General features: G+C 43.6%; 1 protein-coding gene and 1 long non-coding RNA gene across 2 annotated transcripts in view; both read right to left on the bottom strand.

Moving 5' to 3' along the window:
• The window catches only part of RNF41 (ring finger protein 41), a 31393-nt gene extending 25718 nt beyond the window's left edge, over positions 1-5675 (bottom strand). Inside the window, exon 1 of the mRNA XM_075265688.1 lies at positions 5518-5675. The gene's annotated coding sequence lies outside the window, so the exon portion shown is untranslated. The remainder of the gene's footprint in view (positions 1-5517) is intronic.
• Positions 1-17794, bottom strand: part of LOC142195709 (uncharacterized) — a 293946-nt gene that overhangs the window by 202151 nt on the left and 74001 nt on the right. The window lies entirely within an intron of this gene.

The following is a 17794-nucleotide window of genomic DNA, read 5'->3' as shown; positions in this document are numbered from 1 at the left end:
ATAAGTCAGAGGCTTTTGAGATACAGCAGTGCCATTTTTGGGGTCCATTTTTCCCCCAATGGACTGCATGTTCTATTCGTTTAATAGAGACTTGTCCCATCTGTGTGGGGTCTGTTTTCATGGATAAGTTGGCAAAAATGGATGGCAAAGACAGAATCCATATATACAAACTTCTCACACACTGCATGCAATGAATAAGCCATGGATTAGGTAAGACAGGACTATCTGGCATGCAATACCCAGAAAAAATGGTCCAAGAAAAGATACTAGTGGGTTGCAATTTCTACAGTATCTCCTCATACTCCCTGCATGTGACTATAGACAAGTGCCTATGCTTCAGTCTACAAATGGGTAAGTGAGCATGCACACTAGCCCAAGTGCAATGAAAAAAGGTGGCATGACCTGAATAATCACATCTTCTTTAACCTCCTGTGGACGGCTAGGTGTGTGTGTGTGTGTGTGTGTGTGTGTGTGTGTGTGTGTGTGTGTGTGTGTGTGTGTGTGCATCGCTTACCTGGGAAAGAGATGGCCTCAAGATACCCTATGCAAAGAAGGCAAGCTGACAGACAGAGGCAATGCCATGCTTTGAGCAATGGGACGCTGGGAAACACTGGGCATTTATGTGGGTGGTCCCTTATCACATACCACCAACCTATACACTATAGCAGACCAGATTTCTCAGCACTGGTATTTTCCAAAAGTGACCTCTCTGCAGGACAGGGAGCCCTCAAACCACTTCCTCATGGTCTGAAGAACATGACAAAGTTTAAGGAGCGGAGTTCGTCACCAAAGTCCCCATATCTCAATCAGATCATGCACTAGTAAAGGTGGTAGAAAAACAAGTTCAACCCATTTCACAATTTACAGGACTTACAAGATCTACTGCTAATGTCTTGGTGTCAGATAGCAGAGGACATATCCATGTCTCGCATGCATATCTATTAAACTACATTTGTGTCTATCCTATGTATGATCACAAAAACACAAAACAAAGAAAAAACAAACTGAGTCCACCCATATAGCAAAAGGAAGAATTACATGGAAAGAGAAGTGTCAGCAGTACTGATCCATGAGAGACACACAAAGCAGAGGATAGGGTTGTCTACAAAAAACAACAACACAATAGAAGTTTCCAGATATTCTATGGTTTATTGTGGAAAATAATGAACTTGCATTGTATACTATATAGATAGCAATCATTCACAAACATACTGTACATAGAGAGGACCTGTCACCAGAGTGTCTAGCGGCCATAGCTTCCTTTCTCTCCTCCTGCTTTCTCAAACTCAACATGGAGAAAAACAGAGTTCATCATCTTCGCCCCACCTCTACCTGACCTATCAAAGTTAATGGAACCACGCTTACCCCTGTTCCACAGGTCCGATACCTTGGGATAATCCTAGACTCTGGCCTATCCTTCATATTGCACACACAAACACTTAACACCTCCAAATCAAGAACATCTATTGAATCCGCTCCTTCCTCAACCCTGAAACCACAAAGATGCTCGTCCATGCCCTCATAGTCTCCTGCTTAGACTGTAACACCCTTCTCCATGGCCTCCCGGCGAATACTCTCGTCCCCCTCCAGTCTACCTTAAACTGTGCTTCTCGCTTGATACACCTCTTCCCCCCTTTCTTCATCGTCCACTCCCCTTTGACAACCCCTTCACTGGTTACCCATTGCCCTGCGAATAGATTTCAAGTTACTAACACTGACATACAAAGCCATCCACAACCTGTCCCCTCCGTATATCTCTGACCTAATCCCCCGCTATTTGCCCACACGCAACCTGCGATCATCCCACTCTGCTCCTCACACAAACGTCTCCAAGATTTCTCCCGTGCATCCCCCATACTCTGGAACTCCTTACCAAGACACATAAGACTGACCCCCACAATCACAGGATTCAAGAAGGCCCTGAAGACTCACCTATTCAGGAAGGCCTACAACCTCCAATAACACTACTGTCACCACACCACCATCTGAACAGTCTCTTCCCTTACAGACTGTAAGCCCTTGCGGGCAGGGCCCTCTACCTCACTGTACCAGTCGGTCACTGTTAGTATTATATTTGTTTTTTATATTTTATGTACTGTATGTAAACCCTCAAATGTAAAAGCACCAAGGAATTAATGATACTAAATAAATAATAATAATTACAAGATACTATATGACTTACATCATTTTGTTGCCACGTGACCATTATTTATTTGACTTTTTAAAAATTTTGCCAACAATTATAAAAACAACTTCATAAATGAATAGTGCAACTGAAAGAAAATAAAGAAAAATACATTTCCTCCTGCACTTATTAGGCGATTGTCATGTTCAATGGGAGACGAACTGCAGTGTCAGCGCCCAGCTGCTATACAGGGGGTGATGCATTCCATATTGTGTATTTGATGGGCACCAGAAGCTCATCCATTAAGCTGATCTGTCTGAGAGCTGGCTGTTGACCCCAAACCGATCAGGTATTTATGATCTGTCCCAGGGGTAGGCAACCTTCGGCACTCCAGCTGTTGTAAAACTACAACTCCCAGCATGCATACTTGGCTCTGCAATTCTTGGAACTCCTATGGAAGTGAATGGAGCATGTTGGGAGTTGTAGTTTCACAGCAGCTGGAGAGCCGAAGGTTGCTGACCCCTGACCTAGCCTAAAGAAAACCTCTTTCAATCTAGCACTTCTGAATATTATTGGTGTTGTTTTAAACCACATTCACAAGATTGATTCCTCATGCTGGAAAATCCTACGTTATTGTACAAAACATTGGAGGCCGTCTCTAGGATTTGTGCAACAGAACAGTTCCATTAAACAGTGCTAACCAAGTCCTGCAAATATAGGCAAGAAATAACATGCTGTTTGTATCCTCCGCTCATGACACTGCAAATCCACAGCTACCCTGAAAACAATGAGGGATTGGATAGACAGTTTTCACTCAAATTCTGAGTTAAACTGGTTCCCAAGAATATGTAATTTATGTCCTGAACATAGGATAGGCCATAAATATCTGATAGGTGGGAGACTGAAAGCCACTGCACAGATTAGCTGTTCAGGGCCAGCTCAACTATTGTACTATACACAACATTGGGACGGAAGCAGCAGGCTCTGTACCCTGTATAGTGGTCATGGCACAGGTACTATGGTTCAGCACCTATTGACGTCAATGAGAACTGAACTACAGTACTGGGGTACACGTCCTCTGTGCAGGGCACAAAGCCAACTTCTTCCATCCCAATATTGTATATAGTACAAGAGTCAGAGGTGGCCCTGAACAGCTGATCCAGGTGGCAACTGCCTTTTGGCACCCCTCATTTATGAACTATTCTGTGGAAAAGTCATACATGACAAATTCCTGGACAACCCCTTTAATTTCCCATCATGTTCTTAATCATTCAAACTACAGCCAACTCACTTGGCCCCAGCGCTCATATGCCTCCCAACAGTGACCTTAGCAAAGGACTCGGGAGGTCACTACTTGTGACGTCCGCGGGTCCCTCCCTTAGGCCAATCAGTGGAACGGACCTGGAGACGTCACAGCTGGCGAGAAATTCCAAAAAAAAAAATTATTTATGTACACACACAATTTATGCCTGGATAACCTCTTTAAGGCTTTATTTTTGATACTATAGATATAAATATAGTTTTAGAGTACAAAGTAATGTGAGCATTGTACAAGAAGATACTTTAGCAGATCAGTCAGATGCATGCAGTATACAGTTACATACACGCGGTATGCTTTCAACAGATCCATGTCCACATGGATCCAAATTCATACTAATGCATATGATATATCTGTCATTGACTTTTTACTATAAATACCAAGCCATATTTTTACATTAGATCTTCTAAAAAGAATAGTAGCCCACCCAAAGTGGGCCATGCACATTAGATTAAGGGGGCTCTATCATTTGGAAATTGTGTTTTTACATAGTGATATGCCTGAATGGCCTTTAAAAAGGCTAGTCAGATGCTGCTAGTAGATTTTGAAAAGGGCCCCCATTTTCTTTTACATAACAGTAAAACCGATATGCAAATGAGCCTCTATGTGCACCCTCCTACATCATACCATGGTAACGCCCCCTCCTTTGCTTGTGCTCCTGTGATGCTCTCCTCCTCCGTAGGTGTAACCGCCTCCATTCTCTGTAGCTTCTATCCCTGCACTCCCTTCTGAGCGCTGCTGCACATGCCGGAGTGCCACTTTTTTGTGGACAATGGAAGAAAGCGCACAAGAAAATGGCACCCGGGCATGTGCAGTAGCGCTCAGAAGGGAGCGTTACTGCACATGCCCAAGATTTCAAAGCACAGGGATCAAGGCTAAAGAGAATGGAAGGAGGAGGAGGGCATCTTGGAGCACAAGCAAAGGAGGGGACGTTACCAAGGTATGACATGGGGGGTGAACGATGGCTTGGGGAACACCCAGGATGTACGGAGAGTCTAATTTACAAATCACTTTGTAAAAACACAATTTCCAAATGTTAGAGCCCCTTTAATGCCAGTTAGCATGCAATACTTCTAGCAGCCAAAGCTCCAGGAGATAAGGATCAGGCAGTCAGACTTCAACATGTCTGATCCTTTTGTTACAAGGATAAGGATGTCACTGCCAGCTGCCACTCTTATTACTCTAACGTTGAGAACACATACATGTTTAGCCTAGCAGTGTATGCATGTGTACAGGGAAACTAATAGGAATAGCTGTTGGACAAACAAGCCTTCAGTGAAAAGCAAGCCCATGTGTACAAGATGGAAGGCAATGTTCATATCAGCATCACAGGATCCATGCACCATTAGTCTGCCTGTCAAGTCAAGGGACACCTCAACGTAACCCAATGGGGTTCACCGGGTGTTCCTTGTGAAACAGACTGAGCACTGCACTAGTTTCTGCTCATCAAGCAGGTATGTACATGGCCTAAGCCAGTCAGTCCTAAACCAACATGACATTATTGACATACACCTGCATAACTAATACTCAAAGCCTACATTTCCGTGATGCAGGCCAGAAACACTGTGTGAACACTGCCTGACACACCATAAGTTCATGTACAGCAACCATAACAAATATACTACATGAAGCCTCCTGTTAATGCAGTAAAATCAATACATAACCCATAGAGCACTGCCTGCATCCATATTATCACTGCCTATTAGAAGCAGCAGCTACAGATAAGCAAGGCTGAAGACTAGGACTACATGACAGAGGTGCACACACCATCACTCGGCCATAGCACTGCTATGTGGGCTGCAGCCTGCACAGACCATTGCCTCCTGACGTCATAATGCATGTAAGAGTGCCCGGAAGGAACACACTTCAGAAAGTGCAATCTTCTCACCCAGAATGAAAGTTCTCGCGACCTCCTCTCTGTAGCAACCACAGCTCATAACCTCGGGCCTGAGAAGCCAGCCAGGCTATGTACATTGTATTACCCGCTCGGAGTTTCCCCCACCTGCCCGAAGATTTACTTCCTTCAGGGGCCTCTCCAATCTGAGCACTTCAAATGCCAAGCACAAGAACTCACCGTGACCAGCCCCGACCCCAACGGAGCGGACGCCGCCTCCCCCGGGGCAGGGAGTCTCGGGTGCCCGGACGCTCCGTAGCTCCGTTTACCCCTGACAGAAGCTGACGCCACCACCGGTCTCTCAGCTCTGCTGCTACGCAACCCACAGCCAAGTCACGCCCGACCGTCCCGTGACTGATAGGTGACGTTACCCAATCACATGGCAGAGATCTGAAGAGTGGACGTGGACTTTATTGTCACTAGCAAATAAGAAACAAAAGATGGGAAAAGGGCGGGAACTAAGGCGTGGCTGTGTCCTGAGAGAAGGGAGAACCTTTAACTCATTCCTGAGCTCATGACGTAACAAGAACTCCCGGCCAATCAGAGTGTAGTTGCTAGTCAATTGTTTCATACGTCACCAGTGCGTACACCCACAGCGTTCTAATTACGCTTGCGTCTAGAATGGAGCGGCTCCTGCTTAGTTCTCCCTACAGCGCCCCCCATCTAGACTGGTCAGTAGTGAGGTGGAGAGACTGGAGAAGCTATATTATAGACAGCTTGAGCTGGTGACTCCTTCCTCAAAGGGGACCTGTCAGGTGAATTTGGGACACTAAACCACAGCATGTCTATAGATCAGTGGTGAGTGTCCAAAATAGCCGTATAGCACCTGTCCATGTCGGGAGTGTTTGGTAAAGCCAGTCTGTTCAAGGACCATCACAATAATAAAAAAAAAAGATCCTCAAACAGATTCTGAGGAACCCCATTGGTTATAATTAGAGATGAGCGAACACTGTTCGGATCAGCCGATCCGAACAGCACGCTCCCATAGAAATGAATGGAAACACCTGTGCCGCCGGCCGCCGGCAAAGTCGGCGTCACAGGTGCTTCCATTCATTTCTATGGGAGCGTGCTGTTCGGATCGGCTGATCCGAACAGTGTTCGCTCATCTCTAGTTACAATTGGCTCCCTTGGGTGTCATTTTATTCTTCCGAAATTGCTGGACGAAAAAGTCAAACTCGCAGGACTTTTTCGTGAGGGATTTCTGTTGGTTTGTGCCTGTTCTGTGTTTTCGAGCAGCACTTTGTTTTGTCTTACAAACACTGAGGTGTGAATAAGGCCCCCGAGGAGATTTGCCAGGCAAATACTAGGAATAAGCGCCAACCACTGGTTTCTTATAATAGTCTGAGGCCTCATTCACATGACCTGTAAAATGATAGGGAAACCGGAAGTGTTTCAGTAGGAATTATTGACGTGCTGCAACTTCCAAAACCGTGATGATTATGGAAATCACAGCGTATTCACTGCGCATATTTTTCAACAATACATGGATGGGAATCACTAGAATCCCATTCACTTGGCAGGGACTGTAAAACGCATTGGGTTATGGCTCGTGTGGCCCTGAGCTAAGGCTGGGTTTTCACAGCGTTTTTTAGTTTTTTGTCAATAGGGTTGCAATAACAAAAGTACAACAGGACAGGGGAAGAATATAAGGGAAAAGAGGGAATACCATCAAACAAAGGGTGCAGACCCAGAATTATAGTGAAGGCAGGAGCTCAGGAGAATGAGTTAATAAAGTCGGCTGATTCCTGGAACTCCACCAATTGCTGCCACAGAGCATCGAACTTAGAGGTATTGGCGGCATCTGCCACAACCAATATCTTCATCTGTCTGATATGGAGGAACTCCTGAAGCCATTCCTGCAAGGTGGGACTGCGCCAGTGTCTCGGGATAACTGCACTGGCAGCCGCAAGGTAGTGTCACCCTTTACCTTAGAAAATTTACCAGGGATAAAGGAAAGAAGGGCCAGCTGGGAAGAGGGCACGACCACAGATCTTAACGTACAAATCAAAAACGGATTTCCAAAATTGTATCCCCGGACAGCCTAAATTAATGTGTAGGAGAGAGTCTCTCTCAGTGCCATAGTGCCAAAACATCGGTCAGACACTGATTGTGGCCTCACTCAGGAGAATACTGTAACGGAGGGATATGATTCACGAGGGGGGTGTCTGTTTGCATCAAGGTTGTTTCCAGTGCAGTTGTATCTGAGCAGAGAATGGATTGCAAGGAAAACTTGAGAAGAAAGCCAAGAAGTTGGTGGAATTCTAACCATGGCATGGGGAGGTCCAGATTGGAGGTTCTCAGCTGATCAAGTGGAGGAGTGAACCCATCCCCAGGTCAGATCCTTACCGGACTTGGGAATGGCGGTGATCAGAGAAGAGAGAGATTGTGGGGCTAACGGGGTGTCGCTGTCAAGGCTGTTAAAAGTGCACAGAGGAGGGAGAAGCCAACAGGTGCTGAAACATTTATGAAATCGTGGAGTAAAACCATCTGGTCATGGGGATTTACAGGGAGGAGACACACAAACGACCTCAGCCAGCTCCTCCACTGAGAGAGGCTTATCCAGGGAGGCATTATTGGAGTCAGAGAGAATACGGAGGGCCGTTCCCCAAATGTAATTGCGCAGTTTATCCCACAGTGACACAGGGTCCAAATCCACATATTGGCCCTTTATGTTATACAGATTATGGTAAAATTTGTGGAATGTCCCCACAATGTCAGCAGGGTTTTGAACTACAAGGCCATTGGCATTATGGACATGGGTATATATGACATGGTCGAGTGAGGGTGTAAGTGATGAGCAAAGGGATGACTACATTTCTCAGCGAATTCATAGTAGTGCTTGCAAATCTTATCCCTGGTGTGGATCTATATTTCGTCTACAAAGGAACAAAGTTCCTCTCTTGTATTACGGATCTCAGTATAGGTTGTGCAGTATAGGACTGTTTGTGAGCCACCTTCAAGGAATGGATCGCAGCCGAGCAGCAATCCAGGATGACCTCTTTCGTTTTTTTCAGCTTCGAGCTGTGCTTGATAAACACGCTACGAACCACACACTTTAGGGCTTCCTATTGCACTGGAAGGAGAGTCTGGTCGTGAGCATGATTTAACTCTAAGTCACAGATTGTGGAGCTAATCTGATTTCTACATGCAGTGTCCTTAAGGAGGCTTTCATTTAGGCGCCACATGAAGGGACGCAAGGAGAGACCAGGAATTGATAGGGACAGAAAGACTTGACGTGATCATATCAGAGCTCAGAAGCTGTACAGGCTGCCGGTGACCAGGAGAGCGAGTGGTGGCTCGTGAAAAAGTAGTTGAGGCGTCCATAGGAACCATAAGCTGGGTAATGACAAATGTAGTCTCGTTCCTGAGGGTGCAAAATGCGTCAGATATCTACAAGGCAAAGGCAGTGTATGGCATCTTTGAGTCTACGCAGTTGGGAAAGAAAATTGGAAGCGTAGGGGGGAGCATAGTCAATATACTGTTCCAATAAAGTTAAAGTTGCTCCCCCCAGTACTATTACCACTTCACTAAAATCACAGTTTCCGGAGCAAGGACCCTGGCCTGACCCTAATGTTATTGCGCCAATTTCTGTTCTCCAAGACATCCAGATTCTCAGCAAGGTATTGCAGTTGAAAGGAGTGCATTAGCGCCATGTTCTCCTGCTGGGGCAGTCTATCAGAGAAGGTAGCGGTAGAGGCCTCAATGGTGTCAACCTGAGTTCTCAGGTGTTGAACGTTTGAATGGAGCACAGACAGTTCAGTTTGTAAGACTGCTCCAGGCGAGTCACATAGGCCTCCCATGTTTGTTTTAGTAGGAATAGCGCTGACATGTGTGCTAATGCGGTACAGGAAGTTGTCCAATATGTCCAGTCTAGTCATGTCACCTGGAGTGGATGATTTTCACATTATCAAACCTACCAAAAACAATACCTCTCTAGACCTTATAATTCTCATTAAATTGTACCTGTGTTTTTGACTTTTTATAATCATCAACTACAGTGGTGACATGCATGAGCAATTCCCAGACTCTAGTTCTCATACTGTACAAAGTCCACTCACTTTAAATTCTATGGTTTTATGTATCAGGACATAATAAAAACCAGAAAAATCTTGTCATTAGAAGGTTTTAAAATAAATTCAGCCTCAGATGACCAACAACACAGAACAAATTTCATAGTGTCAATATTTAACAGAAATAAAGCAAAACTTGAAAAGCCATGTGTGAAAAGCTAAGTACAACCCATGAATCGATAGCTGGTAGAACCAACTTTATCAGCAATAATTTTAACCCCCTTCCCACTGGTGGAATTTTTCAATTTTCATTTTTGACTCCCCACTTTAAAAACCCCATAACTATTTATGTTTGTGTTCACAGAGCTATATGAGGGCTTAATGTTTGCGAGGCAAATTGTTCTTCATAATGGTACCATTTAGTATTCTGTAAAATTTACTGGGAAGCTAGAAAGAAATTCAGAATGGAATTTGAGAAAATGTGCAACTTATGGGCTTTGTTTTTATGTTTTAGTACAATTCCATGGATACAATGTATATAGTTTTATTTGCATTTTAAGCCCTTAACAAAAATCCAAAACTTTGAAAAAAATTAAATTTTATTAAATATTTTACGTGAATGGTGATGCATATTGTGTCATAACCATATGGGGAATGTCTATTCTTTTGATCGCTTCTTATTCAAATTTTCATCAGAAGCACTTTTAATTTTATTTTTCCCCGCTATGGATTCACCGTACGGGAAAAATATGTTTATAAGTTTGTGGACTGGGCGTTTTTGGATGTAAGGATTATATTTTTAGACTTTATTTATTACACCCTTTTAGGGATCTTGAACCCCCGAGGGTCTGATCACTAATGCAATGTATTACAATGCTAATGCATTGCCATACATTGCAAAATACCATCATTTGTGGGCATTGATCTTGAGCATTAGTGCCGAGTCTCTGCTGTATAATATAGCAGAGACCTGGCAGCTATGGCAGCCTCTCAGCTCCTGAGCGCCTACCATATTTAAATACCCTACATCCACTGTACTATTATGGCAGATGTTGGGGAAAGGAGTTAAGTAATTTTTTATTTTTTTTTGTATGACTCTGTAATATCATGAAAATTTCACATGTTAATTGAGGACTGTAGTGTCTTAGATATACCTCTTGGGTTTTTTGTCATTTCACTGAGAATTGAACTGTCGGACCTTGGGTTGAATTTTCTGGGACGTCCATGCCTGAGAAGATTGTCAACAATCATGAATGTTTGGAAATGGCCTTATTAGCCTTATGACATTAAAGGGAACTTGTCAGGTCATTTTTTGACCCCGAACTTCAAACTAGCCCCAGCAGTTACTGCATCATGTTCAGTCCTTTACAGTCATGTCCTTCTGTTAGCTTTCTGATCACAAAACCAAAAAAGTTATAACCGTTTAAAAACCAGTTCTGAGTATGCAAATATTTGAGCCTTTCCAAGCCTTCTCCATACTTTCTTCTTCCCATCATTCTGGTACAGGCTGATCTTAGTTTCATCTGTCCAAAGAATGCTTTCCCAAAACTGGGCTGGCTTCTTTAGATTTTTTTTTTTTTTTGGCAAAGTGTAATTTGGCCTTTCTATTTTTAAAGGGGCTCTATCATCAAAATGATGCCCTATGAGCCCCATATATGGCTGAATAGCCTTTAAAAAGGCTATTCAGGCACCGCTAATGGTATTTTAAAAGCCCCCCGTTTTAAACTAAGACCATAAAAACATATATGCAAATTATACTTATCGTGCACGATGGGCAGTTCGTGCACTGGTGGACGTCATCTTTGGTCCCGCCTTCCTCTGCTGTCTTCTTCCAGCGACGTCCTGCCGGGCTCTTGCTTCCCCGCCTCCATCTTCGTTTCATCGTTTTGTTTTCATCCAAATCACGACACGTGCATACGCAGTAGCGCTCCCTCCGGAGCACTACTGCGCACGCTCCGGCTCCATTTTTGTCGTAGTTCTAAGGGGAGCTGAGCATGCTCAGTATGCTCAGTTTCCCTTAAAATTACGTGAGCATACTGCGCATGCACAGTTCGGTCGCGAACTTTTATTGACAAAAATGGCGCCGGAGCGTGTGCAGTAGCACTCCAGTGGGTGCCCTACTGCGCACGCGCGTGATTTGGATGAAATCAGCCAGAAGAAATGAGGATGGAGGCGGGGAAGCAAGAGTCTGGGAGGACGTTGCTGGAAGAAGACACCAGAGGAAGGCGGTCGGAGCTTCACAAACTTTATAAGGTTGGGACTCGCTTTCGGCCAAGACTTTTGTTTGAGACTCCCAAATACCATCTTTATCTCCATTCGAAAACTAAGTCCCTGCAACACTGCCTCTATTCGGCCATTCTCCTTTATTCTGCAGCCTGTCAGACAAACTAATGGCAGACAAGCCTAAGAACCTTTAAAAGGGTATTGCAATGAACCTAATCATATATTTATTTGTAGATAATTAAAATTTTAACGTTTTTGCAAATATAAGTAATTAAAAATTCTGCAGAGTTTAAAAGATTTTCTCTACATATATTGTGGTCAAAAGTTGTTGTCTTGATCGGTTGCCAATAGATACATAAATACAGACACTATCTATGTTCTGGGACTTGTCAAAAACCTAGCCATGATTTTGTTATTGTAGCTGGGCTATCAGACATAGACACTACATGTATCAGAAGCTATCCCGGCCACAATAAGGAAATCATAGCTGATTTTCTGACCTTAGAAAGGCCCTGCATTCATGGTCGTTCTCACTGGCAACCGCTCAAGACAGCAACTTGTCACTGCTAAACATTTAGAGAAAATCTTTACAATTCCACAAAATATTTAATTACTTATATTTGCTAAAATATTTAACTTTTAGTTATCTACAAATTTAAAAATGGTTACGTACATGCGAATACCCCTTTAATAGAAGAGGGTGCAGCTTCCCTTAGCAATGATATAAGATTGCTAGGGATTTGAGCTACTGTAAACTTGTTGCCAGCAAGTATTCAATCACAGCAGTGGTTGCCCAGACGAGACACCCCTGTAAGATCAGGTTCACACATGACATATTTTGTGCTTTTTAGAGGAGCAAATAAACAGAGCCCAGATGTGAACATTTTCCATGAAATCAGACTATAAATGTCTTTCCTCTTAAGAATTTTCCTGACAATCACAGTAATAAATAAATACTTTTTGCTGAGATTGGGGGGGGGGGGGGGCTGGTGGTGCAGTTCTGCACTTCATCATATACTCTCTACTGGAAGTGTGAATGAGGCCACAGAATTAACATGACATGACACACATTTAAAGGAACCCTTCTGCTGTAATACATATCACATAGAAATATACAGTGACATTTATATTCTGAAAGTTCAGAGTGGCCAGGGAACTGGAAACTACTAAAGGTCATACAAGAAAAGTAGAGATTTCGTACATTACATCTGCAAAGAATAATTGGTGTGAGCATGTGCAGATGTCTCCACACTGTAGTTGTTGTCAGTAATATATGGCTCACATAATTGTGGTAATGTCACAAGAATTGAAGTGAGTAAGAAGCATCTAAAAGGACAACTCCATTATAGGGAAAAGGAAGGAGTATTTTAGTAAGATCATAACAGATAAGAAAGATGAGAATTGGTTTAGTCCCTACAAAATATCTGTATGTGTAATCAACCAGGGAAAAAAAGTAATTTTTCCTGGACAACCCCTTTAACATCTACACATTTTTGAAGGATTGAGAGTCGGACTGTACAAAAATAGAGGAGTTGATGGTTTGACCTACCAACTCCACAGCCCTGATAGCTGGAGTGCTACTGGTTACTGACTCCCTGTTTTACAGAAGTAACCAAATCTGGTGGGTGAAAGGCAAAAAGTCGGTCAGTGATTCTGTGTAGAGGACTTGCTGACTTTCCCTCATTCCCCAATGTTTGAACTCACCAGGAGGCTCAGGCTGCAACCCATGTAAAGAAAACAACAGCAAGATGTTGTGTGTTGGCCGAATGGGAGGAACATGGGGACAAGACTGAAGCAAAAGGTTTGAAGTGGTTGTCCAGAAAAAAATAGTTTTCTTTCTTTGAGGTCAGGGAAGGTGAAACAAAAAACATACTCTCCTGTCTCCAATCAGTGGCCTAAGGAAAGGACCTGGGGTTGTTAATCACATATGTGACCTGTGACGTCCCAGGTCCTGTCCTTGGGCAATTGAGGCCGCTCATTGGCCTCAGCAGTCACATACGATGAGGACATCTGCCGGAACAAGCTTTGTGGCACCATGAGACCGGACAGTGCCCTGGGACACCAGAGTGTTGGAGACAGGTGAGTATGTTTTTGTTTAAAGTTTTTTTCCTGGACAACCCCTTTAACATCTACACATTGTCCTGAGGTTAGCTTCAGGTCGACCTTTGTTGTGCCAAATGGTCAGTCTAGGCCTGGTGTTGGGCATCTTCTTGGCTAGAGATTCTGCACTGGCTTACTTAGGTCTCATGAGAACCGTGACATGTACTACCTCCTCCTTTTACACTGTTACCCCCACATAGTGTTCTCCCATCAGTCTAGCAGTTAAAGATTAAAGAATTATATCGAAATCCTGCAGTCAACAAAAATTTGAACGTGTTTACCTGAACACTATATGTGTGTTTCTATGTGCACAAATATATACTGTAAATGTGTGTCAGGTGCACTCTATATGGCACTATGCGTATACGGCTCGGAATGAGCTGAGCTAGCCATACACGCGGGCACTTCCCATTTACTTCAATGAGAGCGCTCGTAGTGAAAAAAGCAGCCCATTCATTTCAATGGGGAGAGCTCGTATGCCAGCTCCCATTGAAATGAATGGGAACTGCTTTATATGCGCTGATTCTGAACGTGTTTTAATGTTCAGAATCAGGCAGCGTATCAGTAGTGTGAACTGACCCTATCTGTGTAAAATTCCAGCTTTGGTATTCCACCCTCTTCTTAAAGATTCTTCCTATTAGATGGGGATACAGTGGCATGAGTCCAGGGACAACATGTGCTTCTTCTTTCCTGTCCATGTCTTTGTGTGTGGATGTAGTGTGTGCATGTGTGTATATTTACAGTGAGTGTGTATTCACATGGAACGTATATAAAAACTGAGAAAAAAATAGATATATTAAAAAATGACTACCAAGAAACATTTTCAAGTATTACTGATGAAATAACTCTGGCTCATATCATTTAGGCTAAGGTCACGTATAGCAAATCACAGAGGAAAAAATGCAGATTGTAAAAATGTACTTGCATTTTTCACTGATTTTCCACTGTGTTTTGCCTCTCCCCATATGTGTCTATAGGAAAAACACTGCATTGTTTTACAGAAACATTAAAGTATAGAACATGTCCTATTTTGTTCGTTTTCATGGACTAATCCATTGCAAGTCAATTGGTCTATTTTTAACGTCCATGAAAATGGATTTACATCTGCTAGATGGGCAGTAGAAAATGATGAGTGGGTTGAGTAAAAATAATAGATCAATGAAGTGCACCAATTTTTTTTCATGATAATTAAAAATGGATGACAAACTGGTGCAAAAGGGACATTTAAAACGGACAAGTGGACAGTAAACTGATGAAAAATAAGCTACATACTGGTGGTAACTGGACATAAAAAACTGACAACTTCATCAATTTTTAGTCTTCATGCACATGATTGTGTTTTTGACAACTAGCACACTGCCCATTCATTTCTATGGCCCCTTTTTGTTCACGTGTTTTCACTTCAATTGAGGTTGTTATACACTGCTCAAAAAAATAAAGGGAACACAAAAACAGCATATGCTAGATCTGAATGAGTGAATGAAATATTCTCATTGAATACTTTGTTCTGTACAAAGTTGAATGTGATGACAACAAAATCACATAAAAAGCATTAATGGAAATCAAATTTATTAACCAATGGAGGCCTGGATTTGGAGTCCCCCCCCAAAAAAAAAAAATTAAAGTGGAAAAACACACTACAGGCTGATCAAACTGATGTCCCAGATGTGCTCAATCGGATTCAGGTCTGGGGAGTGGGCAGTCCAGTCCATAGCTTAAATGCCTTCATTTTGCAGGAACTGCTAACACACTCCAGTCACATAAGGTCTGGCATTGTCCTGCATTAGGAGGAACCCAGGGCCAACCACACCAACATATGGTCTCACAAGGGGTCTGCCTAATGGCAGTCAGGCTACCTCTGGCGAGCACATGGAGGCTACATCACATCGCGACATCACATCGCGGCTACAACTATATGAGTGAGTGAGACTGAGTGGGCGGCGGGGGAGCGCGGAGCGTTGGAAGGTGAGTGTAAGTGTTTTTTTTTATTTTTTTTTGTTTTAAACATTAAGGTGGAACATAATGACACTGGGGCCAGAGATGGAGGGACATGAAACTGTGGGCAGATGAGGGGGGGGGGGGGGGGGGCGGCATGACACTGGGGACAGAGATGGAGGGACAAGAAACTGGGCAGATGAAGGGGGGGGGGACGGCATGACACTAGGGGCAGAGATGGAGGGACATGAAGCTCTGGGCAGAGATGGGGGAACATGAAACTAGGGAACAGATGGGGACATGAAACTGGGGGAAGAGATGGTTGGGACATGAAACTGTGAGCAGATGAAAGGGGGTACGGCTTGACACTGGAGGCAGAGATGGGGGGACATGAAACTAGGGGGCAGAGATGGAGGGGGGACATGAAACTGGGGCAGTTGAAGGGGTTATATGAAACTGGGGAGAGATGGCGGGGGGACATATAATGTACGGGTAACTGTAGGAGGATTATACTGTGTGGGAGTACATGAAAAATAAATGAGAATGGGCGGAGTCAACATAAAAGTTGGCGGAGTATATTTTGTCGCATATTTTGTCCCTCTTGCTAATCTTCAAAAGTTGGGAGGTATGCCTAAAGCCATCAGAAAATACATATTTCTGATGGCTTTAGCCACTGAGAAGCCACGCTACTGTCTGCAGCAGCGCTATTCAGCTGGAACACACGCCGTTATGGACGCGTGTTCCAAACTGAATGGGGTCACCGCAACATGAGGAACTGTATTGCGGGGTCACGGCATTAGGAAGGTTGAGAACCACTGCCCTAGAGTATAATAATTGTTTATAGGTGTCCACGGTGGGACATAATACTGTGTGCAGGGGCCACTATTGGGGATAATACTGTGTGCAGAGGACACTATTGGGGATAATACTGTGTGCAGGGGACACTATGGGGTATAATACTGTGTGCAGGGGACACTATTGGGGATAATACTGTGTGCAGGGGCCACTATGGGGGATAATACTGTGTGCAGGGGACACTATGGGGTATAATACTGTGTGCAGGGGCCACTAATGCACATAATACTGTGTGCAGGGCTTACTAAGGGACATAATAGAGTGCGGAGGAGGGGGTCGGTCGAGGTCTTCGGCGTTGGTGTCTGTTGGGGGGGCCATGTCAAAAGCTCGCCACGGGGCCACGCCATTCCTAGTTACGCCACTGACTGGTATGATTGTATATCTTAGGTAGTATAGTTATATGTATGTATTATTTCATTACATATTTATCTTTATTTTGTCCTGGTGGTTTTTTGTTTGGTTGGATTTATGCAGGGAGTTTTTTTTTCTGTATGTTGTGTCGAGATTAATTGGCGGGACCAATTACTAACTGCTACTGATAAAGCAGATACTACACAAGTGGTTCTCTGACCTACTTTCACAACATTCAGTTGGCTCCCTCCAATGGGGCGCTGCTCCCACTGACTGAGCCAATTACTAGCTGCTACTGATAAGAACAGATACTATACTTGGTCTTAAGAATTATTCTTTTACATAAAAAAGTCAGTTAGTGCTATTAATGGGTTAATAAGTGCACCCAAATACCTTTAGCAGTGTTTTGAGTGATTTCTGGGTTTCCTGGTCTTTTATCCTACAACTACCATGATACATTGCACTTCACTCACACTACCTCTCATGCCTCACAGTCCCTCTCTGTTTCCCTAGCTAGCCCTTCCTAAGTAACTCAGATTAAACCCGCCCCCCCCCATCATACTTACCTGTCTTCCTCTCCTATTCTTGATGTCTGCCAGCCTTCCACGCCTGCATCCAGAAAGAAGGAAGTGATGTTTTGTGCCCTGACAGGAAGACAGGTAAGCATGATGGGGTGTGGGGAATTAATATTGGTGATGTTCCGCTTTTGTTGAGTCAATTCCACAATTGAGTCAATTCCATATATATATAGATATATATATATACAATTAGTCTGAGCCACAGTTGAATCAGTCTGTTAATAGACTCTCCTGTATTGGTACATTCGAAGTCTTATTATAAACTTGCCATAACTGCTCTATCTCAGCCACCTAGCTAGTTGCAGGACGTTAACAGAAGCCAATTCCATATATCATAGCATTACTATGGACACGTATGGATAACCTTACACTAAGCCAACAGTAAGAAGGACTTGAAACTGCCGC

This window comes from Leptodactylus fuscus, chromosome 2, assembly GCF_031893055.1.
Source record: "Leptodactylus fuscus isolate aLepFus1 chromosome 2, aLepFus1.hap2, whole genome shotgun sequence".
Taxonomy (NCBI): Eukaryota; Metazoa; Chordata; class Amphibia; order Anura; family Leptodactylidae; genus Leptodactylus; species Leptodactylus fuscus.
Note: the sequence above shows the minus strand (reverse complement) of the source record. Positions and strands in the feature narration are given on the sequence as shown.